The 24,038-nt window shown below is 47.5% G+C and overlaps 1 protein-coding gene across 1 annotated transcript in view; it reads left to right on the plus strand.

Annotated features, from left to right (window-relative positions):
• The window catches only part of OPHN1 (oligophrenin 1), a 702,970-nt gene that overhangs the window by 618,194 nt on the left and 60,738 nt on the right, over positions 1-24,038 (plus strand). The window lies entirely within an intron of this gene.

The raw sequence follows: 24,038 nt of genomic DNA on the forward strand, positions 1-24,038 counted from the left end.
GGGCATCACCAGTACATCAAAGGTACCAGCACTTGCAATATTAGGACAAAGTGGAAGTACGTTGTTGGAGTTCTGATCGAGTGGTAGCCGGATTCCCTTGGTACCTGTCCCACTCCTGCCTCTCATGGGAAAAATCTTGGAGTCATTATTGATGATTCCCTCTCTATGACCCTGCAGGTCTCAAGGACGGTGTCCACCTGTTTCGGGCTTATACGTATTATTAGAAAAATATACAGTTTTTTGTCTCTTGAAGCCCGAAAAAAGGTGGTTGTGGCCAGATTAGACCACTGTAACGCCCTCTATTTGGGCATACACAAAGGCCAGCTTCATCGCTTGCAGCTGGTTCAAAACGCAGCTGCAAGGTTGGTTCTGAATCTCCCGAAGTATCACTCGGCTTCATCATCCCTCAGGTGGAGCGTAGAGTTCTATTGAAGACCCTCTGCCTCATTCACAACGCTTTTTATGGCCCGGGCCCTTCTGGCCTAAATAGCATCATCAAAAGGTATATGCCCTCAAGGAACCTTAGGTCAGCAAATCGTAATCTTCTCGTGGTCCAGAGGTTCAAAAGATCGAGGTGGGGGGGGGCTTTCTCGCTGACTGCTGCCAAGGCGTGGAACGCTCTCCCGGTCTCCCTCTCGGGGAAACAAGAACACTCTGTTTTTCGTAAGTCCCTGAAGACGTGGTAGTTTTCCTAAGAGCAGGGTTTAAGCATGATCTCCGAAGTGGTCTGTGGGTGATCTGTACACAAGTGCCTTGACGCCCTTGGGCGTAGTTTGCGCTATACAAATTGCTCATTCATTCATTCATTCTTCCTAGTTTTTGGAAAACATTTGCTACTTTTGAAAGTTAGTGGCTGTGTTTCTGATGGATTTTCTCTCCTTGATTGTGGGAGCTTCATGATTATGGTTAACGTTGAGGTCTCCCTAGAAAATGCAGCTGTCTACATAATGTATTGTTACCAGTTCTGTCAAATATACATATAGATAACCTTGGCTCCAGGTACGGGATTGTTACTTTTTCTAGTACAGGCTGTTTGGTGAATCATTCCGCCTTCCAGAAAGCGCTTCCCATAGAATACACGAAGAACTGTTTTACAACTGAAAAGTACACCGGATCATCACGTCGTCTGTCGCTTTCAGTTCTTTATCTCCTGTATGCATTGTATACAGACAGAAAGCTTTTTTTGCTATTTTTCCCCAGCACTGGCACAGCTCAATGGAACACGCGTTAAAATGATGAACAACATCAGTACATGTGAATGCCTGCGTTTACCTGCTTTGGCACAGTAACACCAGGGTCCGTATGATGGTAGATGCTCATTTTCATTGTTGTCTTTGTTTTTAAAAGGTGCGCTTGGCGCAAACAGTAAAAATGTGCCCTATTACCATGAATGCGCTGTCTCCAGGGCAACCGTGAACTCATGCTGCTCCGTGAAAAACGGATCGGCTGCTTTACTGCGATCGATGTTTTCACAGTGCAGGTGGGTGCTGTCAGAGACTGCACCGCCTGCAAGGGGATGCCTGGGGGGTCCATAGGATCCCTTTTCCCCCCTCCAGAGGGCTCTTAGTGTGCCTCCTGGGGGCTTCTTTACTCTGCGCCCGCATCTGTAATACAGCACGAGTGCAGAGGCAAAGGGCTTCCCTCATTTGCATGGGCCCCCATGCAAATGAATGAAAGCCCCCTGCAGGTAGCGCCTGTACTTTAAGTGTGCCAGCCCTATCGGTATTACAGAAGGGGCCACACAAGCATCTGCCCCTTCTGTAATACCAAAGTGGCCCGGGGGGAGCGCAAAGCAGATTCCAACGCCCATTGCGCCCCGTGGCACGTCATGTAATACAGTCTATTGGTTTTGCCAATGTTTGTTTGCTAATAAATTAATGACTGGTCTATAACAATAATGGATCTCTTAAGGGTGACAGCACACAGTAAAAATTTAAAGCCATAATGAATGTAAAATATAAAATCGGAAGAAAAACAAGAACAAAAGGCAACGGTTCAAAAGTATAGATAAAAACAAAACAGGTTACCAACAAGAAAGGAAAAACGTATGGTAAAAATAGAATGAATAAACACGGATACAACAAAGAAAATATAATAACTTGGACAGAATGTGTTGGTGCCAAAAAGCTTCTTAAGTAAATTGTTAAGGCGGGGTTCTGACAGTTGAGAAGCTAAACTGCAGAAATGTGATTTTGTTTGTGTTCAAAATCTTAGTTGGAGGTATTTAATATATAATAACAGGAGAGACAAAGAACAGCAAAGCAATCTGGATACATGGTGACATTTTATGACCTATTATATTACTTTGAAAAGAGAGGGATACAGCATTATCTGATAAGTGTAGATTTATAGACGGAAATTAGATTCTTCACCGTTTGTAGAAGACACTCGGTGAGGAGCGCCAGGAGTTTCACAAACACGGTGCAGATGAATGCTGGGCTGGCTCGCATTAAGTTGTGAAACACAGAACACCCAGAGTGAACAAAGCTTGAACGTGGCTGGTGCGCACATGTCGAGGGTACATGCACGTAGGCGGCGTCTACCCACTCTTTTCACAGGGTGGACGCCGTCCACTCTGCCAAGAAGTTGGACCCCACAGAAATATAGTCAACTTGTCCTGGTGTCATTTTCAAACACCCGGACACATTCAGCAGCGCCTGCGCGTTGCCTACTTTCGGTCGTTAGGGAGAGGATGTGGCGTAACGGCTAGAGCTGCCGACTCTGGAACTGGGGAACCATATCCGAGTCTCGGTGCCGGCTCAGCATCCTGTGATTCTAGGCAAATCACTTAATCTCCCTGTGCCTAGGAGAAATGAATGTGCCCTTATTTAATGGAACTGGTGCTCATGTAAAGCTCTTCACTACTTTTGGGTCGAGTTCACGCTATATAAAAACTGCTAAATAAACCATGCAGGCGAGAAAGGGGCATATCAGATTCCAGCAGGGCCCACAGCAAAGGCCGAACTTCAGGGTGGAAGTTATCTAGAGCCTCACACTTAAATGCAATGGAGGCGAAACCAAGGCACACAGCTGATCACTTCACAGGTGCTTAAGAGAGGCTTGCTTTCATGTATATAATCAATCAATCAATTAGGAAAGAGTCTCAAGGCACTGAGGGGTGGGGGTGGGGATGCTGCTACTGCTCAAATAGCCAGGTCTTGAGTAGCCTCCTGAAGGTTAGAAGGTCTTGGGTCTGCTGTAGGAGGATGGGGAGGGTGTTCCAGGTCTTGGCGGAGCGGAGCTGGCGGTTCAAGGTGTAGAGTGGGAGTCGTCTATTGAGGTATGATAGTCCGTTGTCTTGGAGTGCCTTGTGTGCATGGGTGAGGTGCTTGAAATTGATCCTCTTGTTGATGGGCAGCCATTGCAGGTCTCTCTGGTGGGGTGTGATGTGGCTGTGTCCAGGGTTGTCGAGGATCATGCGGCCAGAGGCGTTCTGTGTGCATTGCAGTCGTTTCAGCAGTTTGTCCGGGGCTCCCACGTAGAGGGCGTTTCCATCATCCAGTCTGCTGCTGACGAGGGCCTGGGTGACCGTTCTTCTTGTGTCAGTGGGGATCCATCTGTAGATCTTGCGGAGCATGCGGAGGGTGTTGAAGCAGGAGATTGAGATGGCGTTGAGTTGCTTGGTCGGCGAGAGTGTTGAGTAGAGGATGAACCCCAGGTTGCGTGCATGGCCGGTTGGTGTTGGCGCTGCTCCCAGGGCGGTCGGCCAACAGGAGTCATCCCAGGCTGAGGGGGTGGGGCCGAGGATGAGGACCTCCGTCTTGTCCGAGTTCAGCTTCAGATGGCTGTTCTTCATCCATTCGGCGACAGCTTTCATTCCTTCTTGGAGGTTGGTTTTTGCGATGAGTGGGTCCTTGGTGAGGGAGAGGATCAGCTGCGTGTCGTCGGCGTAGGAGATGATGTTGAAGCCATGTAGTCTGGCGACATGGGCGAGCGGCGCCATGTAGATGTTTAACAATGTCGGGCTGAAGAATGATCCTTGGGGTACGCCCCAGATGATCTTGGAGGGTTCGGATCGGAAAGGGGGGAGGCAGACGCTCTGCAAGAATGTCAGATGTGTTGGTCTGTCCCACAAATAACAATTTAAATACCACTATTTTGCTTTGTTTCTTTTATAGAGCAATAGTGCTATTTATCCCAATGCAGCATATCAGAGCTCTTCACATCACACATACACATTATACATTGTCAATAAATCATACGTGTTTATATAATTGTACAGGATGTCTTACATAACAGGGTTACAAGGCGTAGGAGCTACATGTCCTTCATAGTTCTCTGTGCTATATAAGAAGGATTACAATTTATGAACTGCAAGTCAAAAAAGGATCTCTGTGTTAAAAGTAGTAACCCATTTACATAACATGCGTGTTACATAATGCAATTTGCAGGAGACATGTTTATCCTCTTTGCTACCATGATTCAAAACAGGGACTAGACAAAACACAGATCTCTCCAGCAAATAACTTAACCTCCAGAGTTATCTTGCCATTCAAGCAATAAATCAATCAATCAATCATTTGTAGAGCGCGCTACTCACCCGTGAGGGTCTCAAGGTGCTAGGTGGGGCGAGCAGCTACTGGTCGAACAGCCAGGTTTTGAGAAGTCTCCTTAAGGTCAGTAGGGCCTGGGTCTGACGCAGTTGGGTGGGGAGGGTGTTCCATGTCTTGGTGGCGAGGTGGGAGAAAGATCGGCCGCCGGTGGTTGTTCGGCAGATGCATGGGACGATGGCGAGGGCGAGGTCGGCGGAGCCAAGCTGGCGATTCGGGGTGTGAAACAACAGTCGTTCGTTGAGGTATGCTGGTCCGGTGTTGTAGAGTGCTTTGTGAGCGTGGGTGAAGAGCTTGAAGGTGATATCCTCTTGTTGACCGGGAGCCAATGCATGTCTCTCAGGTGGGTGGTGATGTGGCTGTAGCGAGGGAGTCCGAGGATGAGGCGTGCGGAGGCGTTTTGTATGCGTTGGAGTCTCTTCTGGAGTGTAGATGTGGTTCCTGCGTAGAATGTGTTTCCGTAGTCCAGCCTGCTGCTGAAGAGGGCTTGGATGACCATCCTTCTGGTTTTGGCTGGGATCCATCTGTAGATCTTGCAGAGCATTCGGAGGGTGTTGAAGCAGGAGGAGGAGACAGCGTTAACTTTCTAAGCATTCGGAGGGTGTTGAAGCAGGAGGAGGAGACAGCGTTAACTTTCTAGGTCATACCGATGAGTTCAGAATGAACCTCAGGTTGTGTGCATGGTTGGTGGGTGTCGGGCAGCTCCCAGCGAGGCAGGCCACCAGGAGTCGTTCCATGATGAGGGGGTGGATCCCCGGATGAGGACCTCCGTCTTGTCAGAGTTCAGTTTCAGCCAGCTGGTCTTCATCCAGTCTGCAACGGCCTTCATTCCCTCATGGAGGTTGAACTTTGCGGTGGCCGGTCCTTGGTGAGTGAGAGGATCAGCTGGGTGTCGTCGGCATAGGATGCGTTCTTGAGGTGGTGTGCTCGGACGATGTTGGCGTGCGGTGCCATGTAGATGTTGAAAAGGGTCTGGCTGAGGGATGATCCTTGGGGTACGGCGCAGGTGATCGTGGTGGCTTCGGATCTGAAGGGGGGGGAGGTGGACTCTCTGGGTTCTGCCAGTGAGGAAGGAGGCATTCCAGTCCAGGGTTTTGTCTCTGACCCCTGCGTTGTGGAGGCGTGTGCGCAGGGTGTGATGGCAGACGGTGTTGAAGGCGGGTGAGAGGTCCAGGAGGATGAGGGCTGTGGTTTCGCCGTTATCCAATAGGATCCTGATGTCTTCAGTGGCGGTGATGTGGGCGGTTTCGGTGCTTTGAGTGCTGCGGAAGCCGGATTGGGAGGAGTCCAGGACGTTGTTCTCCTCCTGGAATTGGGTTAGTTGTCTGTTGGAGGACTTCTCAATTACTTTTGCCGGGAACGGGAGCAGGAAGATGGGTCGAACGTTCTTGAGGTCCTTTGGGTCCGTCTTGGGTTTCTTGAGTAGGACTTTGATCTCGGCCATTATTATTAGTCCCTGAGATTTACTGGGCGCAAAAAGTTCTCTGCAGCAGGTGCGTTTACCCCATGAGATATTTTAAAATTCAGACTTTGCAACCAATTAAGCAGAACAGTTTACTGCCAAGTTTCTCCTTGTTGTCAATTTCTTTGTGGCAGGGTTCTAAAAAATACATGTATAAGTTGAGGCTCAGATTTTGCGTCGGATTTTAGTCACTTTTTTGGCTCAACCCCAACGCAATATCTAATTTGTTAAATGTTGTAATGTGCTCAAATGTACTCATGATAGACCTACTAAACATGTGTGAGGTCTTAAGATCTGATGTCACTTCTTGTGTTGTCACTTCCTGTGAGGTCATGGGCTATGATGCCACTTGCTGTGATGCCATGTCCGATGTCAGGCTCTGTGATGTCGCGCACTGTGATGCCATGATGTCACTTGGATAGTGCCTAACTTGGTCAGTCCGCCCACTTCTCTTTTTAGAATGTATGGCCTGGCCGAACCACTTTCTGTTGCTGGCTTCTGAACTGGCATTGCTCCTGTCTCTAATGGTACAACGAACCAGCCTCCAGCCAGACTGCGTTTGTCTTCTCCTTTTTTGCTGTTTGTGGATTATGAGTGACATACTTATATATGATACATGCAGCTCTAGGTTTTGTGGCACAAAAAAGGAGTCTAGCATGTATACGTGCTGACCTAGTATTTTCCCCTGAGGTTTTGGCATCATAGTTGCAGGTTTACTTTTTGCACTTACTAGGCTTGTTTTGTGTTTTTCTCTTTTTATTTTTGATGAATTTTCTTTGTACAGTCATTGGATTAGTAAACAGCTTTTTGTGCAGCTCCGTGTCCGAGGCTGTACAGTCACTGGGCGAGCAGCCGGCTTGTTGTGCTTCTCAAAACCAGAGCCAGTACAGTCATAAGGCAAGTGGCCTGCTTGGTGCAGAACGGCGATAGAGGTAGTACGGTCATTGAGCAGTCAGCCATCTTTGTGATCCTCCGAGCCCAAGGCCTTGCAGTCATTGGGCAAGGAGCTGTACAACTCAGGGCTAGAGGCGTATGTCATTTGGTAAGTAGCTAGATTTGTTTGTGCTTTGCAGCCCAGAGCCCAAGCCTATACAATCATTGGGCAAGCATTTAGCTTGTTGTGCAGCTCAGTGCCCAAGGCCATACAATCATTCGGTGAGTTGGGGGCGTGGCTTATGCGGCAATGATGGCGGCCTTGTTTTTAGCAAGACTCAGTGCTGACAACACTGACATCAATTTATCCTGTTCCTTAGGCGCATCTGCTCAGAATATGGCGCTAGCATGACGGTCCACACTGCTGTGATCCCTGCAATCCGTTTATTGGGAGCAACTGACGGACCAGTGAACGGGTGGGGAAGCTGCAGATCCCGGGAATTGTCACACACCGCGCTGCAGCCCAAAGAATCTGGACAGGAGGTGACGTGGAGCCTGCCTCCCCGGACATGATGTGAGCTGCCTGGGGTGCCGCTCCCAGATGGAGAGGGGCTTTTCTCCCCCCCCCTCCCGCATACTATGAGCAAGACCCTCCGAAGCTGAGAGCAGCATGTCAATGGGGCTCCCTAGAGGAAGCCTGTGCCCACCGTAGTCGACTAGACTGCCTGGGCAGGCGACTGCGATCCCCCACAGACCTCCTGACCGGCTGAATGAGGCTACCTACACTGCCTAATAGATCAACATGCCTACCAGCGCTCTGCTGGGTGAGCCTCATTGGGTGGCATCCTCCCACTCCTCTTCCCGACCGCACATCATCATCCATTGCGGGCTGCGGGAACCTCATGTGTGAATGCCACACCCAGCGTGGTGGCCCACAAAGCCTGCCTCCCCAATAATCTGAGGACCCTGGGCTGTTGATTCACCAAACTGTCACACAAGATCTTAAAACTGCCACACTGTTGTATTAGTGGATTTACTGCTTCACCCCCTAGAGCCCTTTGAGTAGGCTGTGTAGCTGCTTGTGCTGCATATCCCCAGGACCCGGATGTGCAAGCGGGCCCTACTGGCCTTCGTTCCCTCTCGCTCCTAAAGCTGGAGTCCCCTTCACTGGATTCTACACCAGATAGATCTCTTTCCACCACTTCTACTGCTGCTGATCACCAGTGACTCAGATTGGGCTGCTCGTTGTCCCACCTCACTTACCTGGCACACGAACCCAGTAAGCGTCTGGATCTCCACCACTGCTGTGTGCTATGGGTCGCTTACACTCTGGCACCCAAAGCATTCCTGCACATACTAAAGCTGTATCCTCGCCGGCTGCTGTGAGTGCCAAAATTGTGTCATTCTGTCGGACTATGGCAGTGAAGTCTATACGGAGGTAAGCTTTATACATTCTTGCGTACTGGCCGTAGCTAGAGTTCCAGGCGAGTTCCAATCCGTCCAAACTGGTATTTAAAGTCTTGAAGGAGCTCACATCGAGCAGGCTTCCTGTCACGGAGATTTGCTCCCTTGCTCACTGTGAGTCGTTAGCTGGCTTCTTTGTGGAGAAAGTAAACAACATTTATCGTTCTTTTCCCAAAGTCGACCCTGACAGTACGACTTTTACATTGCGTACCTCACAGTGCTTGGCTTCGCTCCCCATTCCATCGGAACAGGAGTTTAATCTCCTAGCGGCCAAGGTTCAGTCTGGCTCGCCAGATGACCCTTTGAGACCGGCCCAGTTTTTGGACTCCGCGTCCATTTGCCTCCCACCGATTCGACAACTGGTGGATCAATCCCTTACCACCGGGCTAGTTCCACCTAGTTGGAAGGCGGCCTGTGTCATGCCCATCATAAAGAAGCCGGGGCTGGATCCAGTGAAGCCGGAGAGCTATCGACCCATCTCCCTTCTTCCATGGGTGTCTAAGATCACAGAGGCTCATGTGAATAACATCTTATCGAAACATCTGACCTCTGCACACCTACTGGATCCCACACAGAATGGTTTTAGATCTGGGCACAGTACAGAGACGGCACTCCTATATATGGTTGAACATCTCCGCTCTGTACTGGATGCAGGTCAAACGGCTGCACTGGTCTTATTAGACCTGAGTGCCGCCTTTGACACTGTATCCCACACCATTCTTATCCGCAGACTTGGTGAGGCTGGCATATCGGGCAAGGCGTTGGATTGGTTCCAATCGTTCCTTTCGGAAAGATCATTTCAGGTAGTAGTGCCACCGTTTAGATCTAAACCTCATGCCATCACTCAAGGAGTTCCGCAGGGTTCGGCGTTGAGCCCCACTCTCTTCAACTTATATGTTCAACCTTTGGCAGTGGTTGCGAAGAGCTGGGGTCTCACTATGGTATCATACGCCGATGATACCCAGTTGGCGGTGGTTCTTAATGGGGACTCTGACCAACTGGCATCAAACTTTGCGGATGGTTTGAGGGCTGTTGCTGGCTGGCTCACCTCCAACTTTTAGATCGCGGACGTCGGAAGCATCACCTTAACAGAACTCCCGTTAGAACGCCCGAGCATCAGTATTCAAAGTGGCAAATATCCCAAGCATGCGCAGCTGACAGCGCTACTAGATCAAGATTGATTACAAAGAAAGTGATTCAAAAGCTTGTACCTCTTCGGTGGTTTGCCTTGCGAAAAAAATACTTCAGAAATACCAGATATTTAAGAACCAGTTTTCTGAATTAAGGATCCCAAAGATTCGCTTTACTCTTCAACATGTGATTTGATTTGATGGATAGAAAACCACGTGGCAGGAGCAAATAAGAATATCTAACACTGGACTAACGATATCAAATGTGTCACCATAAGAGGCAAAAGCGTTGATACGTCATCCTGTCCTTTGTTGTGTTATATCACTATTTTTTATTTATGTTTAATATACGAATGACGGTCACCTGACGAAGGCCTCTGGCCGAAACGCGCGTAGTTCTACTCAACCGCATTGCCTTCATCAATTTACCAACAACTGAATATTTCGTATATCACGGGGTTAATGTGTACATGTATTTGTGTTTATGTAAATTTTTCTGTTCTCACTTATTAATTCTATACACCTTTAAGTGTAAATAATTAACTGTTTGCCTATGTTTTTTGATATCATGCAATACACATCAAGTTTCTTTTTAAATGTAAACAATGAATTAAAAAAGTAAATGAATTTTGCATAAAGGATATGAACAACAAACAAAATATACTAAAAACAAAATATAAATAAACTAAAGGATTTTTGTATAAATTTTCGTTTCAGCACACATTTATTTTGATTGCTCTAGAGGGTCTATTATTCTGTTTTGGATTTTGATTCAGGGAATATTTACGCCCTTAGAGTTTAGCTACACTGCCTTTCTCTACAGAGTTCACCTCCAAGTGCTTACAGCTCAACGCCCTCAAAACTGAGGTGATGGTACTGGGAAAACATCCTGATCTGTGGGGTGCGAGCTGGTGGCCTAATGAGCTGGGACCCCCCCCCCCCCTAGACCGGTCTCTGAACTTAAAAATCTTGGCGTCTGGTTGGACTCTAAACTTACCTTCTCGTGTCATACTAAGAAGGTGGCATCTACATGCTTCAGCATTCTTCGTGGTTTGAGGCCTATCCTCAAATATTTTGATGCCTCCACTCGCCAGATGGTGATTCAAGCTGGATTACGCTGGATTACGCGAGTTCACTGTTCCTGGGCGCTAATCAGGCGGAGGTCCTGCGACTCCAACGGGTTCAGAACGCAGCCGCCAGGGCTCTGGTAGGCCTACCACGTTTCTGTTCTGCCCGTAGTACAATCTCCAAACTACACTGGCTGCCTGTAATCAGACGCATAGAGTTTAAGACTCTATGCTTCGCGTTCAAAATCCTTAAAACAGGCACCCCTACCATCCTCCAGCACCTCCTGACTCTGTACACTCCCTTACGTAGCCTTCGCTCGGCAGGTCAAAATCTAGCACTTGTTCCACGCTTCCAAAAATGCAGATTAGGTGGCCGTTCTTTCACTGTGCTGGCCTCTAAGCTTTGGAATGCGCTTCCTGTGCATATTCGATCTTTAGAAGATCTTCTTGTTTTTAGAAAAGCTGTTAAAACATATCTTTTCCCTCTGCCTTATTAAAATTTCCCTACTTTCTCTTTTTCTGTTAGTTATGTTACCTTCTCAGTTATAGCGCCGGGACGCCCCTTTGCTGGGGCAGCTGTGCGCTCAAAAAATCAATTAACATAACATAACATATTGACTACTGAACTCCTGTGAATTGCGAGTCAATAGGAGTGTATGATGACACATTCTTGTTTACGTATATTTTTATGTCTATATATGAATCTTTATAGCAAGATGTTATACAATTGGTGGATAGAATGAATTTGATTTTTTATTTTGTCCATAATTAACAATTTATAAAAAGATGTTTTGTAGTTAATTTTTTTCCCTTAGTGGGGAAATGAGCTCTGAAAGTCCTGTTTTTGGATTCCATCAGGACAGTACTTTTTCTGATTCCTCATTGTCATGAACACTGCAGACTTTATGACTATTATCATGCATTGACTCTTTTTGGTCATCGAGTTTTCTTACCACTTTAGGTAACAGGGATTAATGTTTGTCATCCGATGGATGGTTCTTCAGGGGTTTTCGACCCTTTTTCCTTATAGGGCCGATTCTTCCAGACATGTAAGGTTGTTTTTTATTTATATGTTCTGTGACTGTGATCATGGATTCTGTTAAGAGTCTTGCTCTGGTTCTGCTATTCCTACAAACATTCGGCCGGTTATTAGTTTTGACCGGCTAGTTCTGAATGAGAACCTTTGTAGGATTAGTTAGCAGACCCTCCTCCTGTGGGGTATAGCTATATTATTTAATTCAAAGATAAGGAATCTGTGGCTCGATGTCTCTATCAGATGTAAAAGTTACTTACCTTTGTTAGCGCTACAGCTGGTAATAATAAAAGGGATCTTATCATGCGCAAACATAGCCCAATGGGCGTCAAGGCGCAGAGGGCAAGGGCGTAGAGGCACAGTCTAGCTGCAGATTCTTAATGCCCTGCCCATCCTCCTCACCTTGCGAATTACCTTAAGAGCAAGGGTTATACCATTTCAGAGCTGGGTTTATATACCAGTGATCACTATCTTATTCTATGTTGGGACTAAAAAAATTGCTTGGCTTGGCCACTTCGTTTTTGTTTATATGTTGCAATAACACCCATTTCCAAATGTGTGTAGTTGGTAGAGTGGGGGGGGGGGGGGTGTTTTTTCTTTTCCTCTGGATGACACACCAGAAAGTAGTATTCATTTCTTTTTACTTCCTATGGATTTTTTCTGGTATCTTCATACCTTTGCATTGGTACTGTCAATGTATCAAGTGATGGTGTGATTTAACGCACAACTTGGAGTTGTTGTTGCTGTAGGTTCTGTTTTGCTATTGTCATTGGCACTTATTTCCATTGCAGAATGGTTTTTAGAGTGCATAGTCTTTTCCCTCATATAGGGGTTCTTCTCCAGGGGGAGAGTTTCATGTAGCCCTGTGTTCGTTGATTTTATTGGGGGTTTTCTTTAAAATCCATGTCTGGTATTAATATAGCATTTGATGTTTCTTCTTTATTAATGTTTCAAAGATTTTTGATCTTTTTTGGCACACTGTTTCCACAAGCAGTTTCTGTAGTGGCTTTGCGTTCTGGCACGGAAGGTTTCACCGAAGAAACTGACTTCCGTGCACCGGAGTGGACTTATATGGCTCCACTGACGTCATGTCATGAACACGACATCACTGCGGAGCTGTAAGGTGCTGTCCCCCCGCACACAGAGGTACTGCTGAAAAATGTCCAGATTCAGTCTGGTTCCTGGGGAGAATTCAAAGTTAAGTAATCTGCAGCTAGACTGTGTCTCTACCAGATATAGCGTTTTCCGAAGGTAAGTAACTTTTATGTCACGGTCCCAAGAATCTGTACCTGCGTGGTTGTTGGAGTAAAGACTTTTCACTGGTGACAAGTGGTCTGACCATTCAACTGTGCTGTTTTCGAGTGTGTCTGCTGGACCGAGGCTGAGGTCTCACTCTGAGTCCTTCGTAGCGTGCCCGGTACCCATACAACCTGACCCTGATTCTATGCTTCTTTTATTGCTCAGAAGTATACAACAAGTAATGGTTGGAATGCTTGACTTAATCTCAGCCACTGGCAATTATTCGGGGCAGCATCCCAGTCCATCGTTATTTTGCACACCATGCCATGTTAGTTTGGACCCAGCCATTTGCAAATCAGTCTTCACCCTGATCCATTAGGAACAGTCTAGCCCTAACTGCCAGGCCAGTACACCCCTAAATAATAACACAAGGTCCTCAGATTGATTTTTCCCTTATTAGGGCTCCTCAGTCAGTTTTAGCTTTGTCTGGTGGCACATTGGCACAGAACTCACGTCTTCGCATACCCATCTAACTTATGGCATTGCACACAAGTACACAAAAAAAGCAATGGATGGAATGCTTGAATTAATCGCAGCCACTGGAAATTACTCTGGCTGCATCCCTGTTCATCAGTATTTTGCACACCATGCCACATCAGTTTACAAATGATACATGACCTTGCACTGATAGGAGCAGCAAATGATACATGACCTTGCACCGATAGGAGCAGTCCATCCAGAACTGACAGACCAGGTAATCCTTGAACCGGAATACAGGCAATCCAAGGCCAGTTTCACCCTTAGGGCGCACCAACCCTTGTGCGGACTTCTACCTGGCTCCAATACTTTCATAGGTCCCTTCTTCAATGATTCAGATGCCAGATAAGAATCTGGTAAAGAATCAATGTCTGAGGTCAAACCAGCATCAGCTTGACTCACACTGAGGTCGTACTCCGAATCCTCTCTGGCACACCTGATCTCTATACAGCCTGACCCTATGCTTTTACTACCACAGACACCCTCAGAGGCTCCATTGTCTTTTTGGCTTCAACTATGTCCAGAGCTTGCCACCACCCAGAGATGAAGATGGTGGGGATGAGGATGACTTACCCCCATTATGATGATGGCAGTCGTTCAATAGACTTACAGGAGGCAAAGGGGCTTGATACTTTTCCTGATACAAGTTTGGTTTTGTCTCCTGGGCCTTCAACGGAAGAGAGCGCTTCCTTTGCTGTGGGAATTCAATAGGCGGCCGAGGTCCTGGACTGACAGCCTGCTTCAGTTGAAGTCAAGACAAATGTACTTACAGAAGTTATACTGCCAGAGCCCGCCTCATGGAAGCCTTTTTTTCAATGAAGCCCATACTGACATTTATTTCCATTGCAGAATGTTTTTTTAGAGTGCATAGTCTTTTCCCTCATATGGGGGGTCCTCTCCAGGGGGTAGAGTTTCATGTAGCCCTGTGTTCGTTGATTTTATTGGGGGTGTTCTTTAAAATCTGTGTCTGGTATTAATATAGACTTTGATGTTTCTTCTTTAGCAATGTTTCCACTAGCAGTTTCTGTAGTGGCTCTGTGTTCTGGTGCGGAAGGTTTCACTGAAGAAACTAACTGGGGCACTTGGTCCAAACCATGTGTTTGCCCGCTGTTAAATAGGGAGATAGCCAGATGCCATAAACTTGCTCCTGGTGCCCTGTTTTACTTACGCAGCATCCTACCCCAGAGACTCTGAAGATCAAGGCGTCCACCAAAAAGATGATCCCCAGTTAGTTTCCTAGGACCCTCCCAGGACAGGGAGTCGAAGTAGATTGATGTGTTTGGAAAATGTATTTTCTCTTTGGCTATCCTAGCATTGAAGTCAGTCAGTGCTGATTGTTTATTGTGCCGGTACATGCATGCCCTCCGGTGCTTGGCCAACGAGATTTTACCAGCGATGCCTGAAGAACATAAGGCCTTTTTGGCCCAGGTAGACCATGAAGATGGCCAAGATAGAGCCAAATACATGATTCACACTGGCCTTGGTACTACTGATTGTTAGGGGCAAAGTTTGGCTTCAGTCGATCTGGCATAATGCGTGGATGCGATCCATAGGTTTCTCAGGACACATCCAGGCCTACCTTTTGGATGTGCTTTTCGATGTCACACTCCCGACGAAAAAGCTGATTCTGCATTAGACCGCTTTAAGGAGTGTGGAGCCAGGGCACACACTTTGGATTTTTCGACCCCTGCCACACAGTTTCCTCACCAGATCAGTAAGTTCTGAGGCTACTGCAGGGGGTTGTTGTATATGCAATGTTATATTCCCCATCCCATTGCAGTCACCCAAGTCCTTCCATGTGAATATGGCAGACCGCTTGCAGGTCACCAAGGGCATCAGTCCTCCCAGACCCTTCCCCTGTGGCAACAGCCTCCAAGATACTTTTTTCATATACCCGTCCTGCAGTCCCACAGACGATACCTGCAATTCAGGGTAATTCTAAAGCATTTTTCAGTTTTCCGTGCTCCCTTTCGGCCTTACCAATGCCCCTCAGGTGTTCATGTAAGAGATGACAGTGGTCGCTGCTCTTCTTTGGAAGTTTGAGATACGAGTTTTCCCATACCTTGACGATTGGCTGTTGATGGTCAGTTTGCAGCAGTCCGTTGGGGACCACCTCCAGACAACAGCAAACCTACTGACATCTTTGGTGCTCTTAAACAATGAGCCCAAGTTGCACCTGTCTCCTTCACAGGCTGCCTTTCATAGGAGGTGTCTTGGACACAGTGCTGTTAAAGGCTTTATCCTGTTAAAAAGTGTTTAAGCTATTGAAGATAGGTTCCTGATGTGTCACCTCTGTCCTAGATCTCAGTTAGAGGAGCTCTGAGGCTTCTTGGCCTATTAGCCTCCTGCATGTCAACTATGCCATGTTGGCATATGCACCCCTTGAAGTGGAATCTGAAGTCTCAGTGGGCCCAGCACAGAACTGACGGTGGTGATTACTGCAAAACTGCTAGGTTGGGCAGGTAATCTGGGAAAGGGAGAGATCAGAGGTCTCTGCTCTCCTGCGGAAACCAGGCTCCATATCAGTTGTTTGAGTTGCAGGACATCCGCGTTGTGCTGAAAGCTCTCCTGCCATACATCAAAGGGAGACTGGTGCAGGTTCTAACAAACAGCATCATCACCATGTGGTACTGCAGCAAGCAGGGTGGAGTGGGCTTCTGTGCCAGGAAGCTCTGCACCTCTGGAGTTGGCTGGAGGCGTCAGGCCTGTCAGGATCCTTCAACACCATGGTGGGCAAGATCAGCTGGTGGTGCCTGGCCTAGTACAAATGGTGGCTGCATTCCGAGGTGGCACAGGGCATCTTCCAACATTGGGGACAACCCTTGCTAGATCTTTTTACCACCGTCCAAACAGTTGGATGTTGGAGTTACAGGAAAGATACACGCTAGGAGATGCATTCTGACTGGAATGGAACATGGACACCTGTATCCCCAAAGTTCAAAAAACAATCAGGAGCGACATGGCCCAAGTCATCGTAGTGGCTCTGGTTTTGGCATGGAGAATTTGGTACCTAGAACTTCTAGGCATGAGCGTCTGTACTCCGATCAGCTTACCACTCTGGGATGACCTTCTGTCGCACTCTAGCAGGGAAGGACTCTGTACCAGAATCTGCAGTCTACAACTCCATGCATGGGGATTGAGCAGCGGCAGTTGATTATGTTTGATCTACCACTTGAGGATGGCATCCCTCTTTAAACTCCATTTGTGCTGGCCACATGGACGAATGTGTAGCTTGTTGTAGAGTCCTCAAGACAAGCCCTTAACAACTGAAACTGTTGGATTGTTTGTTGTTTGTTTTATCTTTGGCTAAGCAAGGACTTGCAGTGGGCACTATTTAAGGTTATTTGTCAGCTTTTGTTAGTCTTTTTTACATTTGCCGAAACAACCATCCTTGTTTAAATCACTTGTTCCCTCCCAAACTATTTGTGAAGCTACAGCAGGATGTTAGCTTGGGCATTCCAGCTGATAGTCAGGTGCTCGATGCGTCTTTAGACCTTAAAGAATATATTTCTCATTGTGATCACTTCAGCTTGATGTCTGAGTGAACTCCTGGCTGTATCTGCCCGACACGGTTTTTCTTTTTCTAGCCAACTGTTGCTGAGGACTTAGGCAGCCTTCTTACTGAAAATTGTGACTCGTATCCATGTTGGACAATCTAATACTCTCCCAGCATTCTTTTCCCTACCTCACCTGTAGAAACAGGAGAGTCTCCATTGGTTGGAATCCAATAGGGCTAACCTTCTACATTGATTGTACCAAAGCGATCGGGTGGATAGTAGCTTTTTTGTGGGCCACTATTGGGCAAAGAAAGGAGAGGCTGTGTTGAAAAGGGTTCTGTCAAAGTGGATAGTTTTCTGTGGTAAGATCTGCTACTTAAGGCAAAGAAGCAACATGTAGAAAGGTCTGAGAGCCCATTCCACCAGGGCTAAGGATTTACCATTGCGTTGGCACGCCGAATACCTGTCTTCGAAATCTGCTGGGCTGCAACATTGGCATCAGATCCCATGTTCACAAAGCACTACTGGCTTGTAAGCCAGGTCTAACTGGAAGGGCATTTTGCAGGATTTTCTGGTCTGACCCACCACATAGACCCTCCACCTTCAGGGGGTACTGCTTTGGTATCCATTCCAAAGGTGAGGAGTCTGTTATTAGAGCTATCCATCAGAAAAACAAGTTGCTTACCTTTGCTAATTATCTTTCTGGTGGATACTCCATCTAACTGCTAATTCCTCACTGACCTCTTCCACCCAACTCCAGTGTGTCCTCTTTTTACCATCTAAAAAGGTCTCAAATTAGCGCTTGGTACAGTGGTAATGTTTTGCTCTGTTAGAAGACCTGGAAAAAATCAAGCAGAAATTGACATTGGCACGCAGAGGTTGCACATATATGCGGCTCCACTCTGTCACTTTCAGGGTAGAATGAAGCCTTTGCGGAGCGGCACAACAGCACCAAGTGGGGAGCAGAAGTACTGCTATGAAAAGTTTCAGGATCCAGTCTGGCACCTGGGGAATATTCTAAAGGTGAGGCATCTGCGGTCAGGTGGGGTATCCCCCAGAGAGCAAAACACACAAGATGATGTAAGGTTGTTGCACAATGGCAAAACATTCATCCCCAGTCACTGATCTGGGTTTAATCCATCGTTATTTTGCTCAACAAGCCACCCCAGTTCAGATGTGGCCATATGCAAATCAGTCTTGACCCTGTGCCTCATGGGAACAGTCCAGCCCGAACTGCCAAGCCATGTCTTCCCTGGACCGGAATCAAGCGTCCTAGGACCGGTTTCTGGCTATCAGCCATCTTCAGCTGTTAAGAAAGGGTTCCAAAGACAACCAGTAACTAAAGACCCTTTTTGTTGCCCGGCGGTATCGCCTCTATGACCCACCAAGGTTAATCAAATGAAGAAGCAGGCGCTGGAGACTGGAAGGCAGGAAACGAGGATTTTATTCTCTCCGGAGGAGAACACATCAATTCAGACAGCAAGTATCGTCACGAGGTGCTCTAATCACATCTCTGAGGCCTGGCCTCTTATACTAGGGTTTATGACCTTTATTGCACATAACACATTCTCGTAACACTTTGGTACTTGAAAGAACATCCTCGGAATCTCCCCTTCAGGCCCGTTCCCACATACATTTACAGTTGGATTCCCCACCCCGGACACAACAGGTGATGGTTGCCGCACAGCAGGGCATTCCGCCGATTCACGGAATGCATGGGGTTGATCGGATCTCATAGGGTGGGGGCTTTGATCGGCTCGAGGGTCTTTTGATGGGGAGGGGAAGCTTCCTACTGTACGGGGTAATAAACAGTATCCGCAGGGCCAGGTGGCGGCCTGGGAACAAGGAAGACAAACGGGGACACAGGAAAAGGGGGTTTGCATCTAAAGGATCTGTGGCCATGGAAGGAATGAGGGGAGGTGTTGCGCTGGGAACAGGATGGGGTTCCGTGGTGAAGCTGCGCTGAAGAGGGGTTTATGACCCAGGGCATGAGAGAGCGGGGGTAGTCAGTGTGCGGGGGGGGGGGGGTGCTTGCGAGGTTAAGAGAGAGAGACGCGCTGGCTATCAGCGAGGGGCAGGGAGGCCATGGTGCTCAAAATGGCTGCCGCTTACGCGCACGAATGGGCTCGAAAAGGGGCAAGATGGCGCCGATAATGTTCACCAAGTTTGTATTTATTTTCCACAGTCCTCCCTTTAACATTTCCAAGACATCTTGCTGGCCTATTTCCTATCTACACCTATATGCAGTGATCATAAGTAAGGGAGAGGGGACTTAGGCAAAAGAACTGTACATAAACATTACATTATAAACATCATATTAAAAAAAATCTCGTCATCTAGTAGGCGGGTTCATCGTTAAGTTGGTTGCAGAAAAAGTCATCGTAATGCAATTATCAGACTAGAAGTACGTAGCGAGGGTGTTGGGTACAGATCATAGATACTTATAGTCATTTGGAATAAGAACTGGTAAGTTATCATATAAGTAAGTCCTTTTTGTATACGGCGGGAGCATAGTTAGTCCAATGGTGATTGGGAGAGAAAGGAGATACAGTAAAAATATCAGAGTTCTCGTTGTCTTTTGTCGTCTTCTGTCGGCACTGTTGAGCACCTGGATTACCTATCAACAGAAATGTTCATGTGGATTGAGTCGTTGGGGGTCTGCGGGTAGGGGTGCATTTTGTTTGGTTTTCGTCAGACCTCGTAGGAGAAATGCGTTACGGTTTTGGAACAGGTGCATCTTCTTCCGCAATGCAGAGCATAGATTTGCAATGGAAAATGCAATTGTTCCAGAATTGTGAGATCTGTTCGTTTCTTGACTCTCTGTGGTGGGCATTTCCTGTTGCTTCCATCATCTTCGAGGTGCTTGGTAGCGGGCAGAACCACAGACTTTGTTTATCTTTTCTTCGGGGGCGACCCTTGGTGGAGTTCTAGGTCACCGTTCTGGGATTTAACATAGTTCGTGGTCTACTTAGTCGGAGCTCCCTCCCTTCTGACGCAGGGAGTACTCTTCTCTGGGTAGCTCAGTGGGATTTGGAGGAACTTGGGAGTTCGGGTGGAAAGGTGCGGGTGTGAACAGTCCTTATGGTAGGTCGGAGGAGGAGGGGATGGAGCAAGGCCAAGTCGGGAACAGATCAGGGGGACGGAGAGTTTGCGACAGGCGGGTCCGTAACCATGTTCAGAGAGCGGGGACTTTTTGGCACACGTTGATCATAGAACAGGGGCTTCAGGTCAGCCCTCTCCTTAGCTTTGTTTGAAACAGTGCCCCGTCCTGCGACTCCTTACTGCTGTGGTCTCGCCTCGGCCTCCGTCGCTGATGTTCCACAATCCGCAGTCAGGCCGCGTGCTCCCACATCCGGTCTCTTTCTCCTCCGACAGTGATACCCTTAAATGAGTGTTGAAAAGACAGTCTTTAGAGATTTTGCAGAAAAAGGTAATTACATAAATCTACTTCTCTCCCAACACCAAGCAACTGGGGTAAGCACTCGCTACATTTGAGATTTTTGCGGCTAACGTATAAACAATTGATGATGGGTTTGCTGGAATCCTTACAACCTCCTTTTGTTGGCTAATTCTTTGGCGCTTTGATGATTATTACGTTCATTTGTAATAGGTACGAGGTCTGGTACTCATTCATTGCATACGTCTATTATAGTAGATGTCAGTTCTTCTGGCAGAGACCCATTTCCCTAGTACGAGTCTTGCAAGGCTAGGCTGGTCCTCAGGGCCTTGTATTTTACGAAAAAGTGCAACGTGCTATTCACCATAGTCTGATAGGCATCCTTCTGAGGGATGAACATAGGCTAAACAAGTCTTCATTACATCAAAACATCTTATTTTCAACAAGGCTTACTGCAACAAGTTCTTTCGATTTTCGATCTAATTTTTTTTTTTACTTTGCATACATCTTTCTAACTTTCTATATAAATCCTCGCAACCTGGTTACTACAAGAACTCGGGGAAGGTGGGATCTTATGGAAAACAATTAGGAACACAGCGAATTGGAGCAAGGGGCGTTTTTCAAGTTCTCGTTCGGGGCAGCTGATACCAAACTGGGGGCATTTTGGGAAGACGGGGGCGTCTCGATCATTTCTTACTGCTTGGGGTATGGAGACAATTTGGAGTGGGGATGGTCGCATTACCACGGACATATTTTACCATAGAAGCCACTGACAAATGGTTCCCTGAGTGAGGGTCAAATTTAGGGAACCTTAGTCGTCTTACCTGTCCCTTTCCTTTTGGCCAATTTAAATTTAATCCATATTTAGCAGAAAAGGAGAGGTAGTAACGTGGTACCGATACAATTTTATTTAGGACGAATTTGTGCAAATACTTGTGGTATTTGGGGCCAATCAGGAGGTGCACCAGGTTCGCCAATTAGGTGGCAGTCGCTAGGAAGAGGGAAAGTGTGGAGGGGTGAAAGAGTGAGAGAGAGAGAGAGAGAGAAAGAGAGAGAGAGAGAGAGAGAGAGAGAGAGAGAGACAATAGGCCAAACAGTACACGGCTGACATGGAGAATGACCATGTATGGTTTGGGCTATTCAGTGCGTTACCCAACGTTAGACGTTTCGGGTCTGTGTTAGGATGTAGAAAGCATGCAGTTTTGGGACAGAAGAGCATTAAATCAGGTACAAAAAAGGTCGTGCATTGGGTGGGGCGTCTTTTTGTGTCGTCCTGCAGCGTTAATCCGTTTTCATGAATCGGGCGTGACGTGGCTCCAGATCCCTCACGATACTCTAATCGGGATTCTAATGTAACCTGCAGAGGGAAAAAGGGGGGGAAAGGGGGAGGTGGGGGACAACATTCGAACACATCAAATGTAAGGGCACGAAAGTCCTTTACTTACCGCATACTCGTACTTATCTCTTCGGGATATAATCCTTAGGGTCTTGGTCTCTGAAGTTTAAGGGGGCGGGCAATGTGATAGGTGGTTCATGGGGAGGTTCGAGGATGGCATTAAGGATCGTGTGTAGGGAAACGCTAAAAAAGATCAGAGGTGCCTAGCGTGAGGTACCCGGTTTCGTAGATGTATCCGGCCATCGGGGTCCTTAAATCGTTCCCTAAAGCTGTGATGTTCCGAGGCATATCAGTTCTTCGTTCAACCCTGCACCTGTGTACCTTCAACCACCATAACTTTATAGCATTTCATCAATCACACCGCTTTACTTTACCCATTCTCAGAAGTCGAGGTCCTTCTTCATACATTAGTTCCTGAGCTTAGTCGCATATTTTGGAGGCAATGTATCATACCTTTGATTCGATCATCGATCCAGGGCCGAACAACCATTTCTCAGATAACCTTAAAAAAAGAGCAGAACGGTTGCGCACAGAAAAACCCTCCCACTGATTTCCACGTTTACAAAAGTATGTGATGCCTATTCATAGTTTTGAAGACCTTTATTTGCATAATTATTCATTACGTAAAATGTGAAGAGTGCAATCATATTTTGGCCGGACATGTCGACGATGGAAGCACATGCAGTAGGGGGTTATTTTGTGGCACAAGAACATGTTAAAAAGGGCCTAATTAATTATTTGCAAGTAACTAAAAACATTTCATTGCGTGACGAGGGAATCAGGGGCATTTCAGTTCATAAATGGAAACACAGTCAAGCTCATCAGAATCACATTTCCTAGATGTAAACCGTGGGTGTGCATCACAAGCGACGTTATGTACCAGTTACAATAAATGTCAAAAATAAATCGTTCATTGAAATCAACATTTTTACGGAACCCCTTTCAAATGTTCGCCAAGTGAACCCTCCTCCCTTTTTCATCGAGTGCGCAATGGTTCGTATATATATATCTTAGTACATCAAGTTTCATTAGCTAAGGAACACCACGAGGCATCCGTTAGTTCCTATTGATACCGGCGCCATTTTGGGCGAGGCCGGTTTAGTCCGGAAGTAGCATCAGAGGGAAAAAAATGTCCCCGACGATTGGCGGTTGGACCAGAGTCCCTTTCGGCAGTTCAAAAGAAAACTGTGCTAACAGAAGGGCTGGTGGTGTGGACCGTCAATCAAGAGAGGGAGGGGGTAGAGTCTTTCTTACCGGGTCGTGTTGATGTTCGGCCGGAACTTGTTCGAGTTCGTTAGCCCATAATGTTCCTGGGTGGTTCAGACGGAAGCTGATGCAGACACGAGAGCACCGCCATCTTGTTGCTGTGCCGTGGTTATTTCACATGAGATCGATGCAGCTGTTCCTCACCGGAAGCCTGAAGGGGCTGAGGGCCCTTGGGACTTTGGTAGAATCTTCAAAGTCGAGGGGACGTTTGTCGATGGTGGGGGCTTGCGCCCAGGTGGGCAAGCGCCCGAGTTGTAATTTCGGACAAAGTTTCTCCAGCGGCCTAGACCCGCCTCTCGAGGGCCCAGACGCCATTTCGCGACCCTGCGGCAGCCACCCTTTGTCGTATCCATCAGGAGTGGAAGAAACTTCTTGTGATGGCAAAGGACAGAGCATCATGCTGCTGGAGCAGGACATTTTGGTTCGGGGCGCCAGGGTGCAGCAGTGGAGCCTTCATCTGGGGAGGTGAGGGAGGCTTGTCTGTGCCGCCTCCCTCTCCCGGCGCATCCCACGCCGTCCCTTTGAATCAGGGGTGCACATGATGACCACCCTACACCCCTGATTCCGACTCTTGGGGGACCATTGTACATCCGGTGCTCCGCAAATATACCAGTCGGGCGTGATATGTCCTGTGCAGCGTAGGTATATGGCCGTCGCCCGGCTGGAGGACATCGGCGCCGGGCCAGGGCAGGGAAGCCTCCTACCTGTGGAGGTGGGAGAGGCTCGTCCGCGTCGCCTCTCCCTCCCTGCCCACCCTGCATCCGTTCGATGGAGGAATTCGTGATGGCCGGACCAGGAGATACGAGGGAGGGGGTCATTTGCAGCCGCCCCCTCCCTACTCGCGGCCCGGGGGACGCCATCCCTGGAAGGGCAGTATGGAAAGACCATTTCATTGCCTGCTTTGTGGAGTCTCCAGTACCTTCTCGCCAGCGATCTCTTTTTGGCCCATGGTTGCTGGCAGGCCCCGCCCCACACGTGCTATGTGTTTCGGATGGGCGGGACCATCGAACTGTTACATTTCGAGGACTTCCGGAGTGAGCATAATATGTTCTGTATTTTTCCTATTAGTAAAGTTTTGTTTTAGAGAGAGTTCTACTAGTTATTCTATTTACTGTTGGGTGTGTGTT

Source organism: Lissotriton vulgaris, chromosome 4_1 (assembly GCF_964263255.1).
Source record: "Lissotriton vulgaris chromosome 4_1, aLisVul1.2, whole genome shotgun sequence".
NCBI classification, from domain to species: Eukaryota; Metazoa; Chordata; class Amphibia; order Caudata; family Salamandridae; genus Lissotriton; species Lissotriton vulgaris.